This window comes from Dendrobates tinctorius, unplaced genomic scaffold (assembly GCF_039654945.1).
Source record: "Dendrobates tinctorius isolate UK_male_01 unplaced genomic scaffold, ASM3965494v1 ptg000027l, whole genome shotgun sequence".
In the NCBI taxonomy this organism is placed as follows: Eukaryota; Metazoa; Chordata; class Amphibia; order Anura; family Dendrobatidae; genus Dendrobates; species Dendrobates tinctorius.
In genome coordinates, this window is record NW_027361695.1 from 2,609,652 (window position 1) to 2,632,951 (window position 23,300).

A 23,300-nucleotide genomic window follows, 5' to 3' on the forward strand; every position below is an offset into this window, starting at 1 on the left:
ATTAAATATCCGGAGAGGGGGACATATCACCCTCACATTGAACATATGGTAACTATAGCTGTGGAAAAGAGAAAACTAATAATAACTAGGATGTGGGAGAGAGAGCGCCCACACATCCATCTTCATTGAAGTAGGCGCCTCCTCATCATTACCAGGTAATTACAGCAGAGAAATGCTTTGTGAAAAAGACAAAAACACAAATTAGTTTCAACAGAGGCGGGAAAGTACACTTCCAACCAAAGAGCTTCCTCTGATCAAAGAATCAATGAATGATGAATATTGCAGTTCTGAATCGATCCGATATTTATGAGACATTTTCAGCGTTGTAGCGAAGGGACACAATGCATTCACTCGTTACCGTAAGGCTGGAAGAACCCCTCCAACTTAATATCGGGTCCAAAGGATGGTGCTATCCATTTCATTTTTCATTTATATAGGCAGGTAAAATCGTGATAAGAAACATGACAAATAAATATCGACCAACTGGGACCTCAAGTGGCAAGAATATCCCGAAAGTTAGAGATTTCATAAAATTCCAACAGACCTAGCACATCCCAAAACCAACCTTGATCTAATAAAAAGCAGAATTTGGGTGTCTGTGTCTGTTCATTCTAGAAGTAATAGTTGTGAGCGTTCAATTTTCCTAAACAGAGTGCTTAACGCCATAAAGATATGAGTCATTCCTGCAACATCAGGTTTAGTAATTCTCTTTTGTTATTCCTTTTTATTTTATGTAGTTGTATATATCGTATCGTTTTGTTCCCATTTGGTATCATCTTTGTATATTGTTTATAAACACTGCCTACCTTTCTGGATTAAATATCTAACATTAGCTCTATTCCTCTTGCTCTGTAAACCGCACCCCGGAAGCCATACTCTACTTAACGGGTGACCAAACAGTCTGTATAAATGACTGCCCTCTCCTCTTATACTGGACAATCGTTCTATGAATATAGGATATCAATTTAAATCGGTAGCACATATCCTATTTACTCATAGCTGATAATTTTTAAGTTAGATTAAAATCATTGCATCAGACACCCAAGCGTTTTGCTCTTTTGTCGGGTGTTTGTCGGCCTGTTTAGCGTTCCTGTGACCTCTCGTTGCCTTGGAAAGTTCAAGTTAATGTAATCTACTATTTGGCAATTGCGTATAGTCTGGGTGGAAACGCTGTGATTGCATCGTGTTAAGAAAATAATTACAAAATGCAGTGAGAGTAATGCAAGTCTCCAGCCGTGACTCAGTCCATGTCCACCTATCATAAAGCAGAAACATATCAGGAAAGAACAGGGAGAAGACCACAACCGGCAGTACAATAGGTAATAAAGTGAGGTCTAATTCCTGCCAAAACTCGAACAATCTGCATTTACCAGACAACAACCATAAAAAGTGCATAAATATAACACGGGTTACCAAAACAGACATCAACTTCAATCATGGGCTGGTGACGTTTACCAATACCTGCTGGGTTGTATGTACAGGCCAGCAGATATCGTGCAACAGTCCTATTCATTTCCAAGGGTAACCTTTTACAGTGCCCAAAATTAGATAAAGATCACCAGAAGAACTAAAGCCCCCGTTACACACTGCGATATCGCTAGCAAGATCGCTGTAAAGTCACCGATTTTGTGACGTAGCAGCGATATTGCTAGCGATATCGCTACATGTGATACCTCCGACCGGCTCCCCCGCTGATTATCGCTGGTCACGAGAGAAGGTCCTGGATCGTTTCTCGTCGGGCGCTTCCTGCTGGGCTTTCTGTGGCGCCGACGAGCGACGCGTGCGGGAGGACGTCAGGATCGCCGCGTCTGACAGGTAAGTAGCGACCCCTGCGATGTCGCTGGTGAGATCTGCCTGTGTGGCAGCTCACTAGTGACCACTTAGCGATGCAACAGCGATCCATATCGTTGTCGGGATCGCTGGTGCATCGCTAAGTGTAACGGTACCCTAATTTTGCAGCAATTAGACAACTATCTAATGTGTATGAGGGTGACCTTATCGTTGGTGTCTGGGATTGAACATGTTGGATTTTAACCTACCCAATCCTTTTGTTTTATCGACATAGGTGCCAGACAATGGCTTAATCTTCTCCCCTGGCTGAACACATGCATGCTCAGCTGACATGAGCACACGTGAGAGTAATCATAATAACGCACTGGCCAACAGCTGATGTATATGGTGAACTCACTTACACAGGTCAACCAACACCTTCAGACACTCAACTCCGTCGTGATGGCGCAAAATCACCAATTCAGTAGAGATCAGAAAATGATCCCCTATCTACTGGATAACTTGATTTTTTGCAAATAACCTTTTCACTAAGCAGTCAATTAAAAAGGCAAGACGACAGCAGCAATGTTTCCTCTAATACCTGACCAGTCCCCTGAGTTGTGTTCTCATCGTTCTTGGCAACTTACAAGTCTTCAATTACAAATGGACACAAGACAATATTTTATATCACTGACCTCCTAGTTTGCAACTGCTGACACAATCCAAGTACAATACGACAAAATTACTTTTCCTTGCACTAAAAACATTTAAACCCTTGGTAATGTAAAAAACACAAGGGGGAAAAAGCCACACGCCTACACGGAGAGAACAGGAACTTGTGCAGAATCAGCAGGACACACATTTTGCTGTAACTATAAATCTATAAACCGGTTTTTGGCCGCAGGAATCATGACCTCATTGTTCGTTTCAGATATTTTATGATAACCTTTACCTTCATGAGGCAAGAGATATATATATATATATATATATATATATATATATATATATATATATATATATATATATATATATAAATATATAATGTTAGGCTTAAAGAATAACCATGCTGTAATTGTGATATCCGCTTTTCCTCGGGGCTCACATACAGAGGCCAGGAAATAGTTCACTGCTCCACACAGTAAATAAGTAACGAACAAGAAGAGGAACCAAATATTCACAATGCAAAGAAGCTACAAAAAAATGCAACAGCACAGGACGGGAGAACTGATCCAATTGTGATGTTCGGTGCGTCATTTCCTCCGTTGATAACTGCAGACGTCATTGATTGGGACAATACTTCGCCCTCCAATGTGAGGAAATTCAGGGAACACCGAAACGCTCACAATGAGTTGCACAAAAGTGGCCTCATTGCAAGAGAAAAAATTACAGGCAAATATGTATAGGCTTCCTGACTAAGAAGAGCAGTGCACATGCCTGACCACCTCCCCATTATATGGTAAAGCAGCAGTGCACATGCCCGACTACCTCCCCATTATATGGTAAAGCAGCAGTGCACATACCCAACCACCTCCCCATTATATGGTAAAGCAGTAGTGCACATACCCAACCACCTCCCCATTATATGATAAAGAAGCAGTGCACATACCCAACCACCCCCCCATTATATGGTAAAGCAGTAGTGCACATACCCAACCACCTCCCCATTATATGGTAAAGCAGCAGTGCACATGCCCGACTACCTCCCCATGATATAGTATAGCAACAGTGCACATGCCCGACCACCTCCCCATTATATAGTAAAGCAGCAGTGCACAAGCCCAACCACCTCCCCATTACTTAGTAAAGCAGCAGTGCACATGCCCGACCATCTCCCATTATATGGTAAAGCAGCAGTGCAAATGCCCAACCACCTCCCCATTATATCGTAAAGCAGCAGTGCACATGCCCGACCACCTCCCCATCATATAGTAAAGCAGCAGTGCACATGCCCGACCACCTACCCATTATATAGTAAAGCAGCAGTGCACATGCCTGACGACCTCCCCATAATATAGTAAAGCAGCAGGGCACATGCCCGACCACCTCCCCATTATATGGTAAAGCAGCAGTGCACATGCCCAAACACCTCCCCATTATAGAGTAAAGCAGCAGTGCACATGCCCAACCACCTCCCCATTATATAGTAAAGCAGCAGTGCACATGCCCAACCACCTCCCCATTATATGGTAAAGCAGCAGTGCACATGCCCAAACACCTCCCCATTATAGAGTAAAGCAGCCGTGCACATGCCCAACCACCTCCCCATTATATAGTAAAAGCAGCAGTACACATGCCCGACCACCTCCCCATCATATAGTAAAGCAGCAGTGCACATGCCCAACCACCTCCCCATTATATAGTAAAGCAGCAGTGCACATGCCCAACCACCTCCCCATTATATAGTAAAGCAGCAGTGCACATGCCCAACCACCTCCCCATTATATAGTAAAGCAGCAGTGCACATGCCCAACCACCTCCCCAAAATATAGTAAAGCAACAGTGCACATGCCTGACGACCTCCCCATTATTTAGTAAAGCAGCAGTGCACATGCCTGACCACCTCCCCATAATATAGTAAAGCAACAGTGCACATGCCTGACGACCTCCCCATTATTTAGTAAAGCAGCAGTGCACATGCCCAACCACCTCCCCATTATATAGTAAAGCAGCAGTGCACATGCCCAACCACCTCCCGATTATATAGTAAAGCAGCAGTGCACATGCCCAACCACCTCCCCATAATATAGTAAAGCAGCAGTACACATGCCTGACGACCTCCCCATTATTTAGTAAAGCAGCAGTGCACATGCCTGACCACCTCCCCATAATATAGTAAAGCAACAGTGCACATGCCTGACGACCTCCCCATTATTTAGTAAAGCAGCAGTGCACATTTAGTAAAGCAGCAGTGCACATGCCCAACCACCTCCCCATTATATAGTAAAGCAGCAGTGCACATGCCCAACCACCTCCCCATTATATAGTAAAGCAGCAGTGCACATGCCCAACCACCTCCCCATTATATAGTAAAGCAGCAGTGCACATGCCCAACCACCTCCCCATTATATAGTAAAGCAGCAGTGCACATGCCCAACCACCTCCCCATTATATAGTAAAGCAGCAGTGCACATGCCTGACCACCTCCCCATAATATAGTAAAGCAGTAGTGCACATGCCTGACGACCTCCCCATTATTTAGTAAAGCAGCAGTGCACATGCCAAACCACCTCCCCATTATATAGTAAAGCAGCAGTGCACATGCCTGACGACCTCCCCATCATATAGTAAAGCAGCAGTGCAGATGCTCGACCACCTCCCCATAAAATAGTAAAGCAGCAGTGCACATGCCCAACCCCCTCCCCGTTATATAGTAAAGCAGCAGTGCACATCCCCGACCACCTCCCCATCATATAGTAAAGCAGCAGTGCAGATGCCCGACCACCTCCCCATAATATAGTAAAGCAGCAGTGCACATGCCCAACCACCTCCCCATTATTTAGTAAAGCAGCAGTGCACATGCCCAAACACCTCCCCATTATTTAGTAAAGCAGCAGTGCACATGCCTGACGACCTCCCCATTATTTAGAAAAGCAGCAGTGCACATGCCCAACCATCTCCCCATTATATAGTAAAGCATCAGTGCACATGACCAACCACCTCCCCATTATATAGTAAAGCAGCAGTGCACATGCCCGACCACCTCCCCATTATATAGTAAAGCAGCAGTGCACATGCCCAACCACTTCCCCATTATATAGTAAAGCAGAAGTGCACATGCCCGACCACCTCCCCATTACATGGTAAAGCAGCAGTGCACATGCCCAACCACCTCCCCATTATATAGTAAAGCAGCAGTGCACATGCCCGACCACCTCCCCATTATATAGTAAAGCAGCAGTGCACATGCCCGACCACCTCCCCATTATATAGTAAAGCAGCAGTGCACATACCCAACCACCTCCCCGTTATATAGTAAAGCTGGTTCCCAAGTGTATACTGTCGGGACTGGAGTGAAGGTTTGAGAATCAGAAGAAACTTGCGGGATATTCTGGGAGCTGCCAATGAATGAAGGATATGTAAAGTCAGTTACATGAACAGTTTTCATTGTATTATGTGTTCCTCAGATACTTCCATGTATGTACAATAAGGATGTATCTGAGGAAAGAGTTTCTCACAAGTTTTTCCTGATTCTCAAACAGATGAGTGAGACAAGAAATTTCTGACCAACACCATACAAATATTAGAAACAGAGATCTGGTGAGCATTGCTTCTTTAGGGCTTTTTGTGTGATTTTCTGCCTTGTAGTAATGCCTAGTAAAGTTTTAGAGAAAACGGGCAGGATAAGTGCCACTTCTGCAAATAGTGACTTTCTGTAACAAAGTCAAGGTTGTGGCACCCACCAGATCTCAGGTAAAGGACCTCACCTCAACAACCATTTACATTCTCCTATAGTGGTGTTAGAAGCAGATTGTGAACATTTTTTATGTAGGTCACATGAATATCATTAAAGCACTGGTATGATTGCATTGGAGCCTTCCATCAGAGGTGCAAGTCGAGAGGCTTTCTCAGCATATATCACTTCTGGATAAAAAAAATATACTGTCAATGTTTTTTTGTTGGGATACCTCTGTATAGAAAAACAAAATATGATTAAAGACGTTGTCCATTGACAATAACTTTACATTGGGATTAAAGACGAAAGGGAAGTCTCCGGATGGGAGAGGCTGATCAGAGGACCGGGTGGCATTACAGGTGTGGGTAAGGAGAGGAGAATATGAGGTTATGTGAACATGGCATCTTTTTCAGGATGAATCATCCTAGAACTCACCTGAAAAACGCTTAATAAATATTAAAAATAATGACCATATGCTAAGTAAATTAAAAACAATTCCTGTGCACATGTTCAGTATTTTTTCATTTATTTTACTCACTTTGAGCTTCAAAAGCCACTAGGTGATTGAAAAAAAGTAACTGGACCAACTCTAACACAGCATCAGTGGAAGGCAAAAACGACAAAGAAAGCGCTTCGACAAAAAAAAAAAAAATGGTGACGGTGTTTCCTATAGGACGCAGTGTGCCCATACACTACGAGTATGCTGCTTTTATCCCATTCCTGGCCCTCAGACTCAAACAAAATGTAGGCTGGCAGAATGACATTTTAGCCAATTAACCCATATCAAAAGTAAGAAAAATAAATTCTGGCTTGTTAGCATGTAAATTATTGGGGAAATTCGCAGCAGAATTGATTGTTTGCTCATCTTTATTTGCTATGTATTACCGCATAGTTAAAGACATGGCTGTCAATCCACCAACAACTCGCTGTATTACAAAAGTTCAAGGCAAAGCTGCCCAACCTACACACGACAACAAGACAACACAACAAAAATCCACAGCCCACACAATCGCACATCAGACATCAGGTACAGCAGCATCAGCTCCTGCCATGTTCATGAACATTAACGATTTGTTCTAAACATGCAAAAATTGTAGGGAGGCATCCCAGCCCTCTCCAAGTAAAACTGCTTTTCTTCATCCACTGTCCTTACAGATAGAGGATATCAGCCTATATACACTAGTCGGGAAAAACACTAAAACCACCTGCTAAATAAAGTGCACTACACACCGACCCATATTCAGAAAGCTGCGATGTGTGCATATGAAGCATTTAAAAGGAATTCTGGCTCCAATCACTTTTGCATCTGGAGGCAGACAGGGCCGGTGAGGTCACACCTAAAGATACCTGCCGGGACGGTGCACCGGCCCTACTCACTGGAGAGCTAAACCCACTGATCACAGTTTGCACCACAGTAGCTCCTTTGTGAGATGACACAGGAAGGGTACTGTTTGCTCCCCGCGTGCATCAGTGAGCTTTGATCCCCATGTCGCACGTTTACCAGTTAATGCCATGGCTGATTGGAGTGTTTCAAACATCAGAACAATGCTGCAGCATGTCAAGACTACCACCCCAACCCTGCAGAAAATAAAACATTACTCCCTTTTTTTACCCTACACTCCTCAATCTTTAGGTCACAAGCTTGCACTAAAGCAGGTATGTCCACAGTTGCATTGCAACATTATGGACTTCCAGATATATGGTTTTGTATATGTAGGCAAGCCCAAATGTTTGATGAACCTGGTTTCCCCTACTCCAATATTTGGTCTCTACCGCTGTGCGTCTCACCTTCTGAAGAAGACTCTAGTTTGGCTAATATAACAGTAGAGAAGAATTAATTTTCAGCCTCCCCCCCCATTTAGCATTGCTGTACACAAATCTCCTTACACCAGCTGGGTCTTTTCACTGAAAAGCCGGAACCACAATATGACATCTGTAGTTCTCAACTGTTGCAAAACTAGAATTCCCAGCATACTGGGAGTTGTTGTTCCAAAGCTATAAGTTGGGGACCCCTGGTCTATATAACATATAAAAGATAAATATTGCATGGTCAGGTTTCCTCAGTTGCAGATAGCAAATATAAGCGCTGAAAAATAATTTTGTTATTTTATCATACATGGGACATGGAAAATTAATATACAAATATTAATTCCATTGAACACTTTTGTTGTAATGCAATGCATATTACAGAGATCTCTCTACTGTCTCTTGCAATATGCACCAAATCACTTGTGCTCTCGCTATCGATTCCCCCTCCTCTGCCTCTGTCCACAGCTGGCACTCTGCAGCAAGGTTCCCAGCACTAACAAGGCGAGCACGTCCTAACCTCCCAGCCCCTTCCTAAATCAATAGTGAGATTTGCAGCAACCGCTGTCAGCCTGTGCTAATGGCAGACAAGGCTGGACTGCCTCCCTCATCCTGTCCCCAGGAGGCGCTGCGATTTATCAGACACCTTGGTGTGGCTGGAAAATGCTATTGACCCCAAACCTTCCAGCTGAGGATTCGCTGCCATTTATGTGGCTCAATTAAAAAAAGAATATCTCATTCCAGGAGAAAAAGAGATCCTATTTTAACCCATGAGAGGCCTGCAATGCATTATAGTACAGAAATGATATCAAACCAGTCACAAATGGACAATACAAAATATTTACCGTTAGACTGGCCCGTGGCCGTGAGGGTCCAATAATCTCTTCTCCCAGCGTTCTCTGGAAGTCTGCTAAAAAAAAAAAAAAAAAAAAGTGAGAGGTCACAAGGGGGGAAATATGTGAATGGCCATCATACACTTTTTTTTAGCATTTGCATTAATATGGAAGAAACAGTGTTTTATGAATGATCTTTGTAGCTTATTTTACCTTCACGTACATGACAAATAACATTTTCACACTGTCTGCTTGTGTGACATATTAGAGATCGGAGTGAGATGACTACCAGAGGCGTCCCTCGGATTAACACGTAGAAAGATTTTTCTCCCCGGCTGCGTCACACCCTCTCTTCCTTGTGTGCTCTTACTACCAAGATATACTCAAATGGTTTCATATCATAACACGTTCTCTCCAGCAGTGTGTGGGATTGGGGAAGAAGGAAGATGAGAGGGAAAAAAAAAAAGAAAGAACTGCTGTGCCTTAGTGTTTTTATGTCTGCCTACATAAAATCAAAAAACAATGGATAAAAAGGTGTATAGGTTCACAATGACAGAGGAACAGAGAATGGTAGAGGCAGTAAGTGGAGATCCTGCAACTTCTGCGTTAGTCAGACACCTGGATACGACAAGGTGCAAGAACGAGTCAAAATATAGATGCAGGAGTCATTAGCCGTGCGCTGTCGCCTTATTTTCCAACTGCAGAAAGAGAGCCTGGCCACTTTAAAATACACCAATGCACGAACAAAACGATTTCACATCAACCTGGTTGGTAAAGGTCAGTAAATCCCTCTGTGGCTGAATATCAAATGATGCACTGGAAAAGAAAAATGTGCAGAAAGCAAGGCACAAGTACACACAACATACCCCAATATTATATTGTGTGATTCGTAGCATAGTCACATCGGTCATCCTTTATCAGAAATACCTAAGCTTTCTGTAATATCTATAGGACATTTCTTAGGACACAAGCCTCATGTGCGATGCGTCTATTATGCTGTAATTAGGAGATTGCTTGGGTTGTTTTTTTCCAGCGCATCAGTAAACTGGGAAATGGAAATGACTTGAACCTGTACAATCAGGAGAAAAAATACATAATGGATTCATTTAATCACATATCCTCTTTCAAATTGCATTTGGGCCACAAGATCAATCAGCTGAGCACCAAGCATCCAGCCTTGTGACCCTGGCAATCAGCGGATATGACCTGGAGGAAGCCGCTGCTGCCGGACATAAATTTACCCTGTGGACAATAAAGACAGATTTCTGCCAAAAACAACCAAAAAGATTCCAAAAGCAGCAGCTCCAGCTTCAAAAACTCAGCTGGGGTCTATTAGACGCCACATGCACATATCCTTACTGCAGTTTTGTTAAAATTCACTGTTTAATTTGCCAACAGGCTATATAACCAAGTTGCTTATTTTACATAAGAGGATACAAACTGTATGAGTTGGATTATTCTTTAAAGGGTAAAATTGCAAAGTATTTGTAAAAAACAAACCACTGCCATATACCACCCTCAGAAAATACTCTCCTATTGTCAAGAACAGAGGGATTTTTAATTTTATAGTTTACAGCTCATTGCCTAGGTTCCCAGCCACCTGTACAGAATAACAGAAATGGCCGGTTTCTTAGACCAAGAGTGTCATGATTACATGCCCGAGCCCTGAAGCGGTCAAAGCTGACTCTTCCTGCAGCATGGGAGAGCGCACGATTTGCGCCATGGTAGCGACAAGGTTGCTGGTCTGAACTACCAATCATTCTCGAGTGCAGGATGCTCCTAGCAGGAAGAGGAGGAAGTAGAGTGCTCCTGGAGCGCTGTTGTCAGTCACCGCTTGGCTTGATTTTAGGAACAGTCCCAAGTCTAACTTCCATATCCTCTAATAGGGCATTCCCAAAGGAGACAACCCCCAGAGGTCATTGTTTTAAACATCCAGCAACTTTCCAATATATTTTGTGCCTCAACACTCACTGCTGTCTGTGAGTCAGCTACCATTGTATCCAGGCCACTACTGACCTCACTCATCGATTGCTACAATGTAGATGCAATCTGAAGATCGGTCTGTTTGGAGCTTACAGGATGTTGTCTAGACTGGATACAATTGTAGCGAGCTCTGTGTATTAGGCCTGGAATGGTTTTCACTCAAACTATGGAAGGAAGAACCTAGACATGAAATAAACTATAGTGCAAGAGACGAAAGTTACAAGTTATATGATCAGGAGCAAATATAGGACCGCCAACTATGAAGAACAGATTATAGATAAGTCTGGCAGAGTTTATATATTGAAAACATAAATGTTGTAGACAATGGAGAAACTGGAAAACTAATTCTGTACCTGATCAGCAGTAACAACTTTCATTGACATTTGGAAAACAACCAAGTGACAGAATCACATGTCCAGGCACATTGGCACCACAGCTCCTGGCACGAGTCCACATACGCAGCGATATCGAGTCCACACATAGCAACTTTTTGGCTGCTTTGTTAGTATTTCTCAAAATCTATGCAATTGCCGTGTCAAAGCGACATTAAAGGGAATCGGTCACCAGGCTTATACTTCTCAGTATGAGGGGCAGCATAAAGTAGCAACATAAACCCAGATTCAAGCAGTGGGTCACTTACTGGACTTTTGTAAGGTTTGCGCACACATCATTTCTAGGCAGATTCCACCTGGAAAAGCACTTAAAAATGCTATTAACGTATGTATTGTAATTTCATTATGACTACCAGTGCAAATGTTTCATGTCTGAGCATCAATGAGACTCAATGTCCCGTTCATCAGGTGCCTTCCGCTTGGAAGCAGTTCACTAGACTAATATATATATATATATATATATATATATATATATATATATATATATACACACACACACACACGTATAAAAAAGGGTATATCAGCACTTCATTTCCCTCAAAAATGATGGTGTTTATTTGCCCAACATGTTAACGAATTGGAGTGCTGCTATTGCCTCTTTTATACCTATCTATAGGATTGAGCTTTGCACCCACACATTGGTTAGCTGGTGCAGCATCTCCTTTGGTCTTTTTAGATTATATACAACTATACTTTTACTTTAGTTTTGTGTAAGTTAATGTTTAGTCTCCTACAACTTATCTAGTTGTCTTAAAGGGGTTTCCCCTCACATTCCCAATGAAGCTTCATGTGCCAGATGGGAGTGTTTATATACAAAAAAACCCCAATATACTCTCCTCCAGAGAGGGGGCGCTCTGACATTTGTAGCCATGTCCCATCCAAATTGGTCGAAATCCAGGGAAGTGGAAGAGGGATTAAAAGTGGCATATTGGTTGCAGCCAATCAGCAGCCACAAGAAACCTGTGTTTGTTTCCTGCTCGTACAAAATGAGAAGGCTGCAGCTGAGCAACAGTCACTGATTTGCTGTGGAAGTCACAGGATGTAGAGGCCAATAGTCTGTCAGCAGACAAACATGTGAAATGGGAGAAGCGGCACCCATCCGAGAGTGTACAGCGTACTTTGTTTTATTATCATACCTCCCTACGCTCATGGAGCTTTTTTTATTAAGTGCAAAACCCCTTTAATGATGAGCTCAGATGGAGCAGAATATACAGTTAGGTCCATATATATTTGGACAGAGACAACATTTTTCTAATTTTGGTTCTAGACATTACCACAATGAATTTTAAACAAAACAATTCAGATGCAGTTGAAGTTCAGACTTTCAGCTTTCATTTGAGGGTATCCACACTAAAATTGGATGAAGGGTTTAGGAGTTTCAGCTCCTTAACATGTGCCACCCTGTTTTTAAAGGGACCAAAAGTAATTGGACAGATTAAATTATTGTAAATATAATATTCATTTCTAGTACTTGGTTGAAAACCCTTTGTTGGCAATGACTGCCTGAAGTCTTGAACATCAGCAGACGCAGTGTTTCCTCCTTTTTGATGCTCTGCCAAGCCTTCACTGCGCTGGTTTTCAGCCGCTGTTGTTTGTGGGCCTGTCTGTCTGAAGTTTAGTCTTTAACAAGTGAAATGCATGTTCAATTGGGTTGAGATCAGGTGACTGACTTGGCCATTCAAGAATATTCCACTTTTTTGCTTTAATAAATTCCTGGGTTGCTTTGGCTTTATGTTTTGGGTCATTGTCCATTTGTAGCATGAAACGACGACCAATCAGTTTGGCTGCATTTGGCTGGATCTGAGCACACAGTATGGCTCTGAATACCTCAGAATTCATTCGGCTGCTTCTGTCCTGTGTCACATCATCAATAAACACTAGTGACCCAGTGCCACTGGCAGCCATGCATGCCCAAGGCATCACACTGCCTCCGCCGTGTTTTACAGATGATGTGGTATGCTTTGGATCATGAGCTGTACCACGCCTTCGCCATACTTTTCTCTTTCCATCATTCTGGTAGAGGTTGATCTTGGTTTCATCTGTCCAAAGAATGTTCTTCCAGAACTGTGCTGGCTTTTTTAGATGTTTTTTAGCAAAGTCCAGTCTAGCCATTTTATTCTTGATGCTTATGAGTGGCTTGCACCGTGCAGTGAACCCTCTGTATTTACTTTCATGCAGTCTTCTCTTTATGGTAGATTTGGATATCGATATTTGAAGGGGTTTCTCTTCATCATGGAAATTATTCTGCGATCATCCACCACTGTTGTCTTCCGTGGGCGCCCAGGTCTTTTTGCATTGATGAGTTCACCAGTGCTTTCTTTCTTTCTCAGGATGGACCAAACTGTAGATTTTGCCACTCCTACTGTTGTAGCAATTTCTCGGATGGGTTTTTTCTGTTTTTTGCAGCTTAAGGATGGCTTGCTTCACCTGCACGGAGAGCTCCTTCGACCGCATGTTTCCTTCACAGAAAAACCTTCCAAATGCAAGCACCACACCTCAAATCAACTCCAGGCCTTTTATCTGCTTAATTGAGAATGACATAACGAAGGGATTGCCCACACCTGTCCATGAAATAGTCTTGGAGTCAATTGTCCAATTACTTTTGGTCCCTTTTAAAACAGGGTGGCACATGTTAAGGAGCTGAAACTCCTAAACCCTTCATCCAATTTTAGTGTGGATACCCTCAAATGAAAGCTGAAAGTCTGAACTTCAACTGCATCTGAATGGTTTTGTTTAAAATTCATTGTGGTAATGTCTAAAACCAAAATTAGAAAAATGTAGTCTCTTTCCAAATATATATGGACCTAACTGTACCTGGTGACAGGCTCCTTTTAGGCAGAGGCAAAGCCCAATACTACATTATAGTCTTTGCTAGGTGCAGCCATGTTTATTCTGCCCCACCTACAGTACATACATATGATCATCTAAAAGCCATAAAAAGTCCAGTTACTCAAATGTCTGCCAGATAGAAACACGAGCACCTCACAAAGTAAAATGGCATAACGGATGTGTAATACATTTACTGGATCAATTGGATTTGTCTGGTTAATGGCAAAACAAGGAACTACACGTTAGACACAAAAGAGTGGGTACAATATATAATAAACTTTTGTACACTACTCATCCGTGTGAGTGCAAAAGTGTGAAAAACAGATGTCATCCTAATCCTCGCAGTTTGCTTGAACCGGTCTATGCCACCAGATTTCCTTTTTTTCCCCAATTACCTGTTATCAGACCTGTTCCTACTGTTAAATACATGCAAGCAGACAGACATTTTTAGACCATGTTACAAGATATGATGCATTTTTGCTGTTATTTACGTGGGTGAGAATTATTAGGTTTTGCTCTATACATAAAGATGTGTTTAAACCTTTGAAAACGATGATATTCCCATTCATAAAGGATGGCTGACCTATTCCAGGCCAATGACCACATACACTATACCAACTAGGCTATCATGCTGAGCTACTTTCTACTGGACTAGACATTGCCCACATCCCATCAAGTGTTGAATCTCACTTTGTATATAGAAAAACAGTAAATTTCCTACATCCATGGCACAGGCTCATCCTTGGTAAAATACCTGCTGTGCAGAGCATAGAAGCATACTTCCAGATCCTCCCCGTTCATCTAGTGCTACAATACTGATAAACCCCTTTAGGGTATGTGCACACATAGTTTTTTGTCTCTGCAGATTTTGTAGAGAAAACCGCAGGTAAATCCGCAGGACAAAGACCTGCGGCTTATCTGCGGTTTTGCCCTGCGGTTTTACACCTCAATGGATGAGGTGTAAAACTGCAGCGTTTCTGCACCAAACAATTGACATGCTGCATTTTGAAAACCGCAGCAAAACCGCGCGGAAAAAAACGCAGCATGTGCACAGCTTTTTTTTATTTCCATAGGAAATAAAGGTACTGTACAGCGCAGCAGAATCTGCTGCGTTTCTGCAGAGCCAAAAACGCTGCGGAAACGCAGCAAAAACCGCAAAGTGTGCACATACCCTCAATGTAGCCTTCCATTAAGATTCTGTTCACATTACATCGGACCCACCCATCTTGTTTACCATCTTTCTGCAGGTTTCATATGAGGCAAACCTATGGTCATTTTTGTCAACTGATTCAAAATTTACTTAGAAGATTTCCAGTTTTTAAATGGTAGCAAACGGATAGCCTTGGCTTAGCTATTCATCAAAGCAAAAAAATATTCTATGCTGTGAGAAGACTGATCGAAAATGTGCGGCGGTTTTACTGACAGATCCATTAAGCAGAAACATTACAGAGAAAGGTAAAGGCAGATGTTTACATCACAGTTGATTTATTTTTATGTTCAATGTTAAAATAAAAATAATGTTTTGGTATAAAAATAATGTTCTGGTCCATTAGAGCAGCTTGGAAAGGGTTAACAGGAAGTGAGGAATAGGAATATGGTTTGGAAGGAAGCAGAAGGGGTGGGTGGGATGAAGTTAGGGGACTTCAGAACAAAAGGTGACTTCTTAGGAAAAAAGCCAGGCATAAGCATGGTTTCAGGAAGAGGCATGAAGACAAGAGAAGCCTCCGAAAAAGAGAGACAGGGCCTTGTCTGCTTCCTCCTTTGTACAGCAGAGGATTTGGCTGCTTCATTATGGATGATGCAATCCTGGTGTAAAGCAGCAGAGAGCAGACAGAAGAGCAGTATCAATAACCCCCCAGACTCCAGGGCTCCTCAGTGAAGCTTTGTCTCTTCTGAAACCTTTCCCCATTCGCGGGTGCAGTGTGACAACATATACACTGGAAACCTGAGTAGCGCCGTAAGGGTTACATTTTCAATCAATCACTCTTTTCACCTTAAAGTATCCCACCACCCTGTCACTGAAAAGTTACTACACATGTGTCATGTATAGTCACTGTACTTCAGCAAAAAGATTTAAAGGACCTTCTGCTATAGCCGCTGGATTAATGGCATGAACCCCTCTTAACCGCTGGCATCCCTCGCACCTATTCTGATTAGTGGGCCCAGCACAACATCATGCATGCGTCATGTAAGTACTACCATTATTCAGAAAAGGGACTTGGGATTGACACTGGATAAAAGGAGGTGCAAAGGGCTCTTCACCAAAGTCAATCTTTTTGCTGACCTCTAAGGGTATGTGCACACGCTGCAGATTCGCGGCGGTTTTGGCCCTGCGGATCTGCAGCAGAATTAGCTGCGTTGTACAGTACCATTATATCCTATGGAAAACGCAGTGCAGACGGTGCGGAATTTTCCGTGCGGTTTTCGCTGCGGTTTCCAATTCGCAGAAAGAATTGACATGTCACTCTTTTCTGCGGATTCCGCTGCGGTTTGCCATCTCCTCCATTGTAGAGATGAAAAACCGTAGGGCAAAACCACAGCCTAATCCGCAGATAAACCACAGGTCTTTTGACCTGCGGATTTAGCAAAATCCACACTGAAAAATCCGCAGACCAGTCCGCAGCGTGTGCACATACCCTTAGGCCAGGTTCACATTACGGCATGCGTCGCGATGTGCCCGACAGTGGAGGGCAATGGCAGCGTTAACAGACTGCGTTACACCGCATTATGCCACGGGGTAACGCAGTCCGTCTAACGGACTGCCTAACATAATGTGAACCCAGCCTTAGGGTATGTGCACATGATCAGGAATTGAAATCCCATCCACTATGTTGTAACATATGGACGCTGCACAAGTACACACAGCGTCCAACCGATAGCGTTTGCCGATTGTGTGTACATACCCTTAAGGAATCAGACAGAGAATTACATTTGAGTCGAGTGCTTTTCAAGGTTAGGACACCTACCCAATACAGTATAGTTTTTGGAAATTGATTAGTCTACAAAAAAAAACAAAACACAGCGACATGTCCGTTTTTATTCCAAATCACAGATCCAAATGACCTGTACTCTTACGGGTGTGTGAAATCATGGACATCACATGCGTAGCATCAATGTGCAGTCTGTGATTACCACTAATGTATAAAAGCTTTGTTATTTATTTTTTTATTTATTTCAACAGTGAAAAATCGCTGAAAAAACAAGGATGGCAAAAAGCAGACAAAGGGACAAAACACTTATGAAACATGGATCCAAAACAGGACAAAAAACACATGGTGTTTCTACGCAAGTGAAATACGGTGGATGTCCAAACAAGTCCTAATAGTCACCCTTCCTTGTGCCTACGTCACAGATTGCTGCCGTAATGGCATGGGGAAGGCAGTGGTAAGTCTGAAGTATGTTATACCTTGCTGTCCTGTGCGGTGAAGACGTGCTTCACACTTGTGTCCACCTTGGATGAAGGGAGACCAGAACCACTGGTCTCCATGTTGGAGGCAAACAGATGGCACCACATAGAGTGACTACACATGATAGTAATTTTTCAGTGGCAGAGTGGAGTGTAACTTTAAGGTCCCTTTACACAGGACAATAATCAGTGAAGTAGCATTTCACCAATTATCAGCCTGTTTAAAGATACTGGCAATCACATAAGGAGCAAAACACTCATTCTTTGGGTGATGGGATCTTATGGCAGCATAAATATCATCATCAGCAGCACAGCGCCATGTGCAAACAGATGTGCTGCCAATAATGATAACTTATGGGCACAAAACAATCGTATTACCAATCGTTCTGTGCCCATGAATTTTGGAGGGTCAGTAAACCATATGATTTGTATATAGGCAGTCGTTTGTTGTCCCGATTCAGCTTTATCCTGCACAAAGCTTCACCAATAACTCTCATCACCCAGATTCCCTAATGCAGAATAGATATCCTGCTGAAAGCTATATAAATCCCATGCAAAATTATAGACACCTCATGCGCTTACCCTTCATACGAGGGGGGGGGGTTATAAATGTGCAAATTATGCAATGCTTTATATGTGCACCATAAAAGGCTAATGGCTTGTGATACAATCATTCAGCTCATGGGATAGGGCAAATATTGGCTCATTTATTGTTTTACACAAGTTTTAAAGTTACGCTAAGAAGCTGACGATTTGCAGGTCTCTGCACAGCACTTGTGTATGAAGGCCATTTCCGCCATCGGGCGGCACTTCCCCCACACAGCCTGTCAATCAGACGTACGTGACCATTTTCCTGTTCTACTTCCTTTGTAAGACATTTCCCAGTTGTAAGCTGTACATGATCTGTGGGACAAGCAACTAGTGAGCGATCTGGCTGGCTGAGCACAGGCACTAGTGACAAAATGTTTTCCATTGCGGGACTTTTTGCTTTTTACCCAATGCTAAAATACACAGTTCTTCCTGTCTCCAGCAGGTAATGGCATGTTTGCCAGTTGATGCAAGGTCAGACTGGCAGCTAAACATTACCCTGCGTATTTACCTTTCCAGGTAACCTTTCTGTGTCCAGTCTTTGTGCAGACTGCATGACTTCATAAGCAGCTCTCTAAGGTGATGTGTATTTCTAGATGGCACCTGGCATCACCAAGTACCTTCTAAAACCTAAAATAAGTACAATAAAGTAACAGCCAAAATAGTGGTGAGACCCTCCTGACCAGCCGTAGCCTTGAGATCGGCTCGCTGGATCTACAAATACTGGTTTAGTTAAAGGGGGTTTTTCCCCAACTCTAACGGCAAGAAAGCACTGTTTCCCAGCCTCCTTGCTCACTGAGGGAATGCGTTCCAGCGTGATTGACAGCACGGACCTGCAGCTTGGTTCCACATGGTCACCCAGAATAGAGACAGCTTTGTTCTGAAGGACATGAGGCACTGACGCTGGCTGGATCCGACCAGGTTCAGAACAGCGTTTAGAATCTCCATTGTAAAGAGCTTATAAGCACAGCACACTCCGTGCCTAGGAGACTTGCCACCTGTAACAATGCAGCAGTGGCCGGTAACCTAGGCAACAAGCAGTACCGATGATAAGAATGGAGAGAGGTAAAACGTAAAGTTGCTTGTTTTAACATTTGTAATAAAAAAAAACCTAACTGGTGATAAAAGCAGGGTCCGCATAAAAGCAGCGGCTGAAGAGGTCAGATGACACCAGATGGGTCAGGTTGACAAGTTGTGCCAGATGTCTGACAGGCAGTTATCTTGCTCAAACAACAGAAAAAATATGTAGAGATGTTATAAAATAGCTTCTGAGTGATTTTTTTTTGTAGTCGATCTTCATAAAGCACAATTTGAAAAGTCAGACTTCCAGGAAAGGCCTCTTCAACATTTAATCAAGAGATTTCCATCCCATGACCGTTTACATACAGGTTAGTAATTAGCAAATAAGCGTTTTATTGTTTCCTATCATCGGCCCATGTAGATATGCTGTCGATCAGTTGCAGTCAGACGAGTCAGTTGACCGCTTCATTCACATGGGCAAGTACATCACATCACCCCAGACAAACAGGGAATGTGCTGCCAGCATCATATGTTTGGGGACAAAACTACACTATGTCCCTGCAAACAATTGTGCTGGCCAGGCTGGATCATATATGTTGTCAGTCGATTAGCGCTGGTTTGTGGGCAGAAAACAACCTGCTTAATCACATAGCACAAAGAGACCTTCAATTGGGAAACAGTATGTTTTAATGTATCAAAATGAGGCATTCATATTTGCATTGCACTCCCACATGGTTAAGTCCATGCTATTTTATTTTTGTGGATTTTTAGCAGGGCTGTGTCAGAGTCAGAGTCGTGGAGTCGGTGTCATGGAAATTGAGGAGTCGGATGTTTGCCTTACTGACTCCACAGCACTAATATGAGGGAGTCGGAGTTGGAGTCATGGAAATTGAGGAGTCGGGAGTCCAAGGTTTGGCCTTTTACCAACTCCACAGCCCTGATTTTTAGGCCAACCTATCAGCATCGAGAAAAAAAAGGAATCCAAGAATTGCATAAGAGACCATAAAACTGGGCAGTAATGTGTAGTTTAAGCTATTCCCCACAGATTAGACTTCACTGGTATATATCTAATTTCACCCCAATTAATTCATCGTTCATTAAAAACTCACGGTGGCTCAGTGGTTAACACTGTAGCCTTGCAGCGCTGGGGTCCTGGGTTCAAATCCCACCAAGGGCAACATCTGCAAGGAGTTTGCATGGGTTTTCCACGGATTCTTTGGTTTCCTCCCACACTCTAAAGACATACTGATAGGGGAATCTAGATTGTGCGCCCCAATGAGGAAGCGATGTGGAATTAATGGCACTATACAAAATAATTAAACTAATCCTACTAACTGATGCCAACACCCAAAGCAGGAGACAAGTGCAGAATATGCAATCAGATACTAGGCTAAACCTGCAAGGTGATCTGTTAACGTAGAGTATTTGCAGAAGATTTTTCTACATCAAAAACCAGTTTTAGCAGGAAAACAGTTTCTTTTTTTTACCCAAATCTTTCATGTGTTTTTTTTCCCTATTCATCTGAATGGGTGAAAAAAGCTGCAACAAAAACGCTGAAATAGGGAGAGGAGGGGGAGAGGAGGGGGAGGCGCGGGGGGGGGGGGGGGGGGTTATAGTTGAAAAAATGCTGTCTAATGTTAATATTGCAGAAATGTTCTTCTGTTATGTTATTATATGTATACTTTGTATTACACTCAAAGACGGTTTAAAAAAAAAAAAAAAAGCTGAAATAAATTGACATGCAGATTTGGAAGAAAAAAAAATGCTTTGAAGGCTCACATATGTAAGGAAAAAATAAGCAGCGTGTGCATCAGATTTTAAGTGTCTCAATCACTTTGCTGGTAACTGTAAAACTGCATTTTTCCAAAGCAAAAATTCAATGTGTGAACAAGCCCCTAAGACTAGTTTCAAAAGTCAGACCCATCCCCTAATCATATCATTGTAGTGAAAACTATTTACAGAACATAAGGAGTAAAAAACGGAAAGACTGACTGTGGATGAGGACTTCTTATAACTCCGATATAACTTGTCTCCAAGTGAGGACCTATTCTCTAAATGTAGATAAGCAGTGTAAGGTTTTTTTCCCCCCAGCTTTTATGTTTAAATCCAAATACTTCAGCACAGTGAACTTCACTCATGGATCATGGTCAGGCAACTTCTAGAATCATCATCCCTCCTCTCTGCGCTGTCCCATTTCTGTCCGAGAGATGCACAAAGCATTAATCTCATTTCTCAAGGAAAACTGCAGCACGGGCTCCAGCAGAAGAAGGTTCACTGGCTGCTTTCCGTTCCAAACACGTACAGAAATATAATGGATAACTGCTCCGGTGATCCCTTCTGCAACCTCAATCTAATCATTCCTCCGCCCAGCACGACATGCAAGCCCATTCAGCCTCCCCTTGCATAATATAAAATACATACATAAATTGTTAAACGCGTCTATATCATTAAACTTATATTTATTCGAGTACTCCTTCTAGGGTGCAAAGAGCTACCCACAGCTTCTTACTAGTCATATATAGAAATGTTTCTAGGGGAAGAAAAACAAAACCATAAGAAATCCAGGTAAATTCCAAAACTCATTTATGCAACCTTAAAACTGAAATAAGATTATCACCAAAACCCACAAGATTGAAATTCAGTTTGACCATTTTCTTAGCAATGTGACAATTTAATTTACAATTTAATTTTTGAAGGTGCAATGCAATATTCCTGTTAAAATTGCAACCGATAGTGTAAAAACTATATTATGCAGAGTCGACATAGCGACAATGATCTGTGTTGTGGTGTGGGTCTCGTCTACCCTGGAAATCAATGCACAAAAAAAAAAGTGCAAGCCGAAGAGATTGCCAAGATTTGGTCCGTGTTGCCATGGCGACAGGACACTGAAGGCAGCTCTTGTCAGAGGGTTACTTGAACATACATGTAATCTCAGTGAGACAAACAGCCCCTCCATTTTCACAGCATCACCTGACAGCCCATCCTCCCTCCTGTGCACTGTACTGTAAAGGGGAAGGCATTTCCGATTACCAGTCTTATCATGGAGGCTCTGCGCCATACGTGACCTCTATAAAGTGCGGGTAGAGACACAGTTGGAGTCCTGGGGAATGAGGAGTTGGGGGGCGGGGAGGAATTTTAATCAATTGGATCTTTTCACATAACTGCGGAGCTGAGCACTTCAACCTGTTTGTGTGACATCGCTGCATCTGTCCTGTCGACAATAAAAAAGGCAGATCCTGGTATATCTAATAAGGTGGGGGGAAGGGGATTACCTGCACGCATGGCAAATTACCAACCAATATGTGTGTATTTATGCTTTTGGGAAAAGCTTGTTCACATAACAGATGTTACGCAAGAAACATGATGGCACAAAATCTGAAGAATTTTCATATTATTTAGGCAGTGCTTAATCAAAAAACAAGCAGCGCAAAGGTATAAACCATGGCGGTGTGCATTTTATATCATTTTACAGGGCATGGGATAGTAGAACAAGGACGCAGGGTGAACACTAGTAGAGAAAGATATGGAGGGGGAGCAATGGACGGTAACTACAAAAGAGCAGGAAGTGCGACTGGTACAATGACAACAATAAAGGGGGCCATCGGTGCTCATCACCACGGCAAGCCATAACATATGTACATTCAAAAAGCTCAAGTGGTAGATTTACATGCTTTTCTACTAATTTCGAGAAGTCTTGTCAAATAAGTAGACCAAATTAATTTCCTGTTTCTGTGCTGCATAAAACCTCCCAAAAAACTCATGAGGCTTTACATTTCTCATGCCATAAAAATTACATGGATGATGCAACCGTGAATGCTAAAGGGAAAGTATAGTAGAATAGCAGGAAGCACCAAATTCTGATTTCTATGAGGTTTTCAAACTGCATATTATAGCAAATGTGTGACTGGAACTAGCATTAACACCTGCATATTATCAGCATTAAGTCATTTTAACCAAAGAGTGGAAACAAGCAAGACTAGACGGCTGAACTGGTGTTTCTTAAGGGGCCTTTACACATAGCGATATCGCTATGTGTGATACTTACCTTCGACAGGCTCCCCCGCTGTCTGCCGCTAATCGCGCGAGATCGGCCAGGTCCATTTCTCGTCGGGCGCTTCCTGCTGGCGCAGACTAGCGACGTTTGGACAAGTAACGACCACTGCTGCGTCGCTACATCGCTGTGAGATCTGCCTGTGTGGCACCTCACTAGCGACCATTTAGCGATGCACCAGCGAACCTGGCAGGGTCGTATCGTGGTCGGGATCGCTGGTGCATCGCTA

General features: G+C 42.7%; 1 protein-coding gene across 3 annotated transcripts in view; it reads right to left on the reverse strand.

Annotated features, from left to right (window-relative positions):
- Positions 1-23,300, reverse strand: part of SETD5 (SET domain containing 5) — a 105,035-nt gene that overhangs the window by 51,872 nt on the left and 29,863 nt on the right. For 2 of the 3 annotated variants that reach the window (XM_073569677.1, XM_073569679.1), the window contains exon 2: positions 8,815-8,879. The gene's annotated coding sequence lies outside the window, so the exon portion shown is untranslated. The remainder of the gene's footprint in view (positions 1-8,814; positions 8,880-23,300) is intronic. The other variant, XM_073569678.1, reaches the window with a different exon arrangement.